This window comes from Engraulis encrasicolus, chromosome 13 (genome assembly GCF_034702125.1).
Source record: "Engraulis encrasicolus isolate BLACKSEA-1 chromosome 13, IST_EnEncr_1.0, whole genome shotgun sequence".
NCBI lineage: Eukaryota > Metazoa > Chordata > Actinopteri > Clupeiformes > Engraulidae > Engraulis > Engraulis encrasicolus.
Window position 1 is genome coordinate 31,827,346 of NC_085869.1, and position 7,500 is coordinate 31,834,845.

Consider the following 7,500-nt stretch of genomic DNA (forward strand, 5'->3'; position numbering starts at 1 on the left):
TCCTTCATTTTCACCATTTATAATAATATAATCTGCATCAACAATGATCTGATTTTCCGATCCATGCGCCGTTTACATGACTTGTAATTTGCGAATGATGTGTCAGTCTCGCCATGTTCGCTATTTTGAGTTACAGCCTGTCAGCACGCAACAACTAAACGTTTCCAAAACAATCATCAACGGTATTGTTTTTAAAGTTGTAGCCTAATGGACAGTCAGGTAATTCGTTTGTAGTCGCTGCAACACCGAACAGAGGGAGAGTGGACGGTGTGAAACTCAATGAGTCTGTGCAGGGAATTCTACAATCTATGACAGTGTTACAGAGAAAGAGCTTTCCTCGCAGACACGCTGTGTTGTGCGTGTTGCCTGTTCTTTCAAGGAAAGTTTTTTTCTTGTTTTGTGTAGGCCTATGTAGAATCTCAAGTTTTTCAGTCACAATGTAATTTGCGATAGACTACTTCTCGCCAGTTAGCCATTTTGCGTTATAACCTGTGTAGTTGCCTCGGCCAGCACGCGACAAGTTCACGTTGTCCGCACAAGCATGGCAACGTTATTGTTTTCAACGTTGTAATTGACAGTCAGTCGATTAGTTTGATAGTCTCCGAAACGCCAAACGGCGACAGGTGAGGGGAGAGGGAGAGAGCTCAGACTCAAACGGTCGCGGAGCACTGCAGCTGTGGACAGTGAGTGACAGAGAGGGGAGGGGCTCTCCTCACGAGGCTGCTCATTTAAAGCGACAGGGTTTTTTCTCGTATGCAGAAGACGAGAGACTGAGATCCAGGTGTCTGAGCTTCAATTCAATCTTAAATAGTTTAGTAATTATATGCAATGACTTATAAATTGATGTAATGTTTCAGTTTCAATTCAATCTTAAATAGTTTAGTAATTATATGCAATAACTTATAAATTGATTAATACTGTAGACTTACTTGTAGGCTATATTACCAACACTAGTCTGAAAGAGCTGAAAGATAATAATAATAATAATAATAATAATAATAATAATAGCCTAATAATAATAATAATAATAATAATAATAATAATAATAATAGCGTAATAATAGGCCTACATTGTGAAAGCAACATGTGCAAATTAAGATTGATTGGTTTATGGGCAGAAATGGTATTCAATAAGGTTAATTAATAGGCTATTAAAAAAATAGGAAATAATTTCTGTGATCGGCAATGATCGGTGATCGGCAGATAAAGATTTTTGGTGATCGGTATCGGTGATCGGGCCAAAAAATGGTGATCGGAGCACCTCTACTTCTTTCTTTCTTTCTTTCTTTCTTTCTTTCTTTCTTTCTTTCTTTCTTGCTTTCTTGATGCGCTGATGCTTCTTTAATGGTGTCAGGGGTTTTCAGCTTGTTTTTTAAAAAATGGTTTTAGAACTCAAAACTTCCTTTTTCTTTATTCCTTTCTTTCCTTCCCTCTCTTGCTCCTTCTCTCCCTTTGTTGATTCATCAATGCCTCTGCTTTGCAGCTTGTTTATATTTTTCACTCCTATTTGATGGTGACAACTTGGCAGCTCCAGCCTGTTTACACAACCATATTCTCCAGATCACACTGTGTGTGTGTGTGTGTGTGTGTGTGTGTGTGTGTGTGTGTGTGTGTGTGTGTGTGTGTGTGTGTGTGTGTGTGTGTGTGTGTGTGTGTGTGTGTGTGTGTGTGTGTGTGTGTGCGTGCGCGAGGGGGATGTGGTAGTTGTGATTCCTTGGGCTTGATTGATCCGTTAGCTAGGGAGTTACTGAGAGACATATGAGGACATGGCAGACGCGCGGTACACGCTGATCAAAGACTAGACAAGGGACGTGACGGCTTGATGACGAGCTAGATTCACCCGTTTGAATGATGCTGTTTATATTCGAAAATTGTTTGTGTTTATCAGTGTGTGTGTGTGCTTGTGTGCGGGTGCTGGTGTGTGCAAGCCTGTGAGTAACAGCGAGAAACAGAGGCAATAGACCCTCAAAAAAGCGAGACAAAAAAGCGTGTGCTGACTCCACTGTAGGTGTGCACATACCACATAGGTGGGTGCAAAGGTGCGTGCGTGTGTGTGTGTGTGTGTGTGTGTGTGTGTGTCTGCCTGAACAATACCGTATGTGGTAAATGGTAGGATGTGGTTTTGTGCGACTGTGTGTATGGGGTGTGTGAATGTCTATGCAGTGTGTAGCAGTTGACACCACTAGACTAGCATCCTTACTTTAGATCGGGGACAGCAGCGCTGTACTAAGTTGTTTGCATGCGGGCCTGTGTGGTTAGGGTTATCGCTTCAGAAGCTGTAAGCACTGCAGCTTGCATAGGGGATTCAACTGACACAGCCGGTGTGTGTGTGTGTGTGTGTGTGTGTGTGTGTGTGTGTGTGTGTGTGTGTGTGTGTGTGTGTGTGTGTGTGTGTGTGTGTGTGTGTGTGTGTGTGTGTGTGTGTGTGTGTGTGTGCTCGCATGCGTGCGTGTGTGTGTTTTGTATGTTTGTTTTTGCTTGCAGTGCACCTTGCATGTGTATGTCTTTGTTTGTGTGCATATGTGTTTGTGTTTGGGTGGATGTGCGAGTGTCAAAGGAAAAGAATGTGAATGTGAATGCAGATGAGATGGGTACCGGTATATAGCCTACAGTATGTGCATGTACTAATGTCGAAGGTTTTATGTTGTTGAAGCGTACCTGTTTCACCTTCACTCACATGTGTTTCCATGTTGTGTTTTGTCTCTGCAGACCACAGGAAGTGACCTAAGCTGTAGTACTCAAGACCTGCTGGGGGTAAGGAGGATGAATGTGTGTCTGCCTGTCTCCACTACGTACTGTGAAGTACGAGTGTAATTACAGTTTGTGTGGTACATACACATAAAATATCCTGCACATGAAAGCTGATGCTTCCTGCTTTGACATATGTTGAGCTGTTTGTCTTGCCAGCCACACGTGCATTACAGTTACAATACATCCCAAATAGGCGGATAAAGGCTTTTACTAGAGCAAGATATGATGGATGCAGACGTTGGTAGCAGGTGTCTTACTTTGAAATTGTACATTGAAATTGTACATTGAAAATGCTGCAAATATTCTGTTGTTGTGGCATCTGTGACTGTATACTTTTGATATGCCTCTTGATGTTGTGATCTCTAAGCTCTTGTAATCATGGCATACAAAGGTATTATCAGTACAAAGCTCAATCTTATCTCTGGGTCAGACATTGCACTGCAAAGCCACACCATACAGTTATTGTTAAAAAACAAAGACAAGATTGAGAAAAGGGGGAAGGGAGCAAAAGAGAGAAGGAAAGTGCAAGGGTAGGAGGGAGGTGGAGGGATGGATGGAGGCAGGGGAGGCAGGAAGAGGAAAAAGAGAAGAAGGATAGCAGCGCTCTCACCTGGGAGGACTGGTTGCCGAGCGAGAAGAGGAGAGAGGGATGAGGCAGGGTCCTTGGTGACATGGGGAAGAGGAGAAAGAGAGAGAGAGAGACAGAGAGAGAGACAGAGACAGAGAGAGAGAGAGCACTAATGAAGGCAATGGAAGAGTGAGAGGGAGGGAGGAGGGGAAAATTCAAGACTGCAGTCCAGAGGGAGAAATATGTTTGTGTGGGAAGAAATTGCCGGAGGACAGAAACGGATGAGTAGATAGAGATGGACAGAAGACAGGTGAAGGGAAGGAGAGAGAGAGAGAGAGAGAGAGAGAGAGAGAGAGAGAGAGAGAGAAGTAGAGTGTAGAGAAGGAGAGATGGCCCTATTGGGGAAGAGAGATAGAGTGAGCTAGAGAGAGAAAGCAGGAGAGAGAGAGAGAAGGAGAGAGTGATATTGTGTGAGTAGCTATATAGTGTGAGAAAAGAAAATGTCAGTAAACAAGGCGAGAGAGAGAGAGAGAGAGAGAGAGAGAGAGAGAGAGAGAGAGAGAGAGAGAGAGAGAGAGAGAGAGAGAGAGAGAGAGACAGAGAGAGACAGAGAGAGAGACAGAGAGAGAGAGAGAGAGAGAGAGAGTGTACGGGTAAAAAAAGAAGATGCCCATGCACTTTGTCTTAACTGTACATTTAGTTGGGTCTGGGAGGCTTGGAAGCTGTGTGTTATTAATGATGGCCGGTGCTTCATATTGGCTCTACTAGTCCATTCTATCATCCTTACCTTGCAGTCTGACACTGGACAGACCTCCACCTTCACCCCTCTCTCATCCCTCACGTCCACCAGACTCTCTGTCCTCTCCGCCTGCTTTGTGTCTCTATTGCTGTGCAAGCCCAGACATACCACCAGTGCAGCTACATCAGTGGTTCTCAACCTTTTTTGAATTGAAACCCCCTGGACCTCGTATGCACAGTGTAATTGTCAAGATGCTTTCTTGTGCTGGCACAATTGGCAGTGAAATGAAGGTTGCAACAGCTCTCTGCTGTGTAGGATAATAAATAATAATAATAATATTGATGTTAATTTTAAAAAGAAATATGAAAAGAAGGTCAAGAATAATAATTGTAAAATAAAAAGTAGTGTTAGGAATTTAGAAAGTGGATGGCTTGAGGGAAAAAAAAACTCTTGCATAGTCGCTCTGTCCTGCATTTTATGGAACACAGTCGTTTCCCTGAGGGCAGCCTTTCGAACATGATTATATATGCAGATCAGCAAATACATATTAATATCATATATTATAGAGCAATCAATCACAGACAAAACCCCACACATTTTCACTATACAAATGAACACATACAATTATATACATGCCCACCCAGACGCTTGCAGTCTGACTCTGGACACTCTTGGACTACTCTTGTTACTATAGATTAATCAGTTACAGTGCAACAAAGTGGCATAATGTTAGTGTTAGGTATGTATAACGTAGGATAATCACTCTTTTTGCATAGCATCACTATTCCTTTGGTATGTTTACATGCAGACATCATTAGCACATAGACATATTAGTGTGAAACACACACACACACACGCACGCACACACACACACACACACACACACACACACACACACACACACACACACACACACACACACACACACACGAGCACGAGCACGCGCACACACATTATAATATGTAGTGTAGTAAACTGTGGACATGTTGATGTATTAGCCTACACCATCATCATGTTGCCTCGCTCTTGCCAGGTCTGGGAGAGCACGCATTGGCTCCGCCTTCAGAAAGCATGGCTTTATCCATCATTCTGCCTCGTCCTCGCCACCAACAAATACCTTCAAAAACATTTTTTTGTTGATCTCTAAAGTGTCAATGTAGTCTATAATTTGTCCTGTGACTCCTCAATGTGAGCTGCCATTGATATTGAAGCAATAAATGCTCCGATTATTTTTTGACTGGAGAAATGGAATCCTGCTAGTCTCCCAGACCTCCATGTGTTGGAGCTCCACCAGGGGGCTCCAGAGCTACATACACACAGAGGTGTAGTGAGAACCAGGCTAATCATAATGTGAGATGTGTCATGTGTGAGCAGTGTTACTGTAATTCAACATTGAACTTTGACTTGTTAAGTGTTGAAAATGTTTTCAACAATCTCCATCTCCAAATGTATTGACTGTAGACATGTAACCATATCATTACCACCTAATCATGTGCCACAAACATGCCTTTTTAAATGTGCGTAGTGTAGTGTAGTGTAGCGTACAGGGCAAGCGGTCTGGCTGTGCTGTGGAGTGGATAAGAAGCGTGCTGATGTGATGCGTGTGGATGTGGGCTCAGCTGAGAAGCTAAAGGTCGACCACAGAGTACTTCACATTCCATCAGAGAAGAGATGGAGAGAGAGAGAGAGAGATGGAGAGAGAAACAGAGCAAAAAAAAAAAACAAAGGAGAAGGGAGAAAGAGAGAGGGGGGGAGGAAGTAAGAATGGAAGATGTTGGGACTTGTTCCAGTAGTGAGAACCTGGAGAGAGAAATAAGCCAAAAGAAATTGAGATGGAGATGAGAGGGTGAAAGACAGAGAGAAAGGAGAGGGGGAAAGACAGAGAGACAGAGAGAGAGAGGGATGGAAGATGTTGGAGTTGGCTTCTGCTTTGTGAATGACTCATTGCGAGAACACTCCAAGCAGCCTCCAGAGCTGTGTGTGTGTGTGTGTGTGTGTGTGTGTGTGTGTGTGTGTGTGTGTGTGTGTGTGTGTGTGTGTGTGTGTGTGTGTGTGTGTGTGTGTGTGTGTGTGTGTGTGTGTGAGGGGGGGTGCATGCATGAGAGTAGGGCGGTGTGGGTGTGTTGGTTGGTCTCCACACATGTTTTTCATTGTGTGAGTGTGTCTGTATGTGTGTGTTTGTGTGTGTGCATGTGTGTCTGTTAGCATTTTGTGTGCAGATCAGCCTGTTTTCTCTGTGTGTGTGTGTGTGTGTGTGTGTGTGTGTGTGTGTGTGTGTGTGTGTGTGTGTGTGTGTGTGTGTGTGTGTGTGTGTGTGTGTGTGTGAGAGAGAGAGAGAGAGAGAGAGAGAGAGAGAGAGAGAGAGAGAGAGAGAGAGAGAGAGAGAGAGAGAGAGCGAGAGAGAGCATGTGTGTGAGCATTTGTGTGTGTGGACCAGTTGCCTGTGTGTGTGGGTGTGCATGCGTCCGTGTGTTTGTGTGTGTGTGTGTGTGTGTGCGCATGTGTGTGTGCATGTGTGTGTGCATGTGTGCGTCTGCGTGTGTGTGTGTGCGTGTGTGCGTGCGTGCTTCCGTGTGTGTGTCTGTGTCTGTGTCTGTGTCTGTGTCTGTGTGTGTGTGTCATCTTACAGTACTACCTGTATCTGTAATACTAATGTGTTTACTGCCATAAGATGTTCCCTAATCATGTTCTGAACATACACATCCATCTGTTTAAATACAGTATGTGCGCATTGTGTGTGTGTGTGTGTCTGTGTGTGTCTGTCTGTGTCTGTGTGTGTGTGTGTGTGTGTGTGTGTGTGTGTGTGTGTGTGTGTGTGTGTGTGTCTGTGTGTGTCTGTCTGTGTCTGTGTGTGTGTTTGTGCATTCGCACGTGTGTGCGCGTTTGTCAGTACGTGTGTCTGCGTAAGTTCCTGTGTGTGTGTGTGACTCCTATAACAAGTGGTGTTGTGGTGGTCCCTGTCATAAGAACAGGCCTGGCTATTCTCTCCTTAATTCTATTTGTCTGACTGGTCAGTCGCTCATACACAGACAGCATTCCATCCATGCCTGCCTGTCCTGACCTATCACAACTGGCCTATCATGTCCATGCTAGGACTGGACTGACCTATCACAACTGGCCTATCATGTCCATGCTAGGACTGGACTGACCTATCACAGCTGGCCTATCATGTCCCTGCCTGCCTGTCCTGACCTATCACAACTGGCCTATCATGTCCATGCTAGGACTGGACTGGACCATGCATTTTTGTTACACACCGGCCGCTCGCACAGCCCCCCAACCCCTGCTACACTATAGGCTAATATAGTATACACAAAGCTATGTGTATATCAAGCGCGACCTGTGCTACCTGAGAACCTGAAGTCATTATTTTTCTATGGAGGGTCGGCGACTAAAGCGGGCAAAGCAAATTTGCCAGGATTGAAGCGACATGAGCGACCAGA

At 44.4% G+C, this 7,500-nt stretch overlaps 1 protein-coding gene across 1 annotated transcript in view; it reads left to right on the plus strand.

Moving 5' to 3' along the window:
- Positions 1–7,500, plus strand: part of aff3 (AF4/FMR2 family, member 3) — a 66,341-nt gene that overhangs the window by 5,983 nt on the left and 52,858 nt on the right. The window contains exon 2 of the mRNA XM_063213700.1: positions 2,709–2,753. The gene's annotated coding sequence lies outside the window, so the exon portion shown is untranslated. The remainder of the gene's footprint in view (positions 1–2,708; positions 2,754–7,500) is intronic.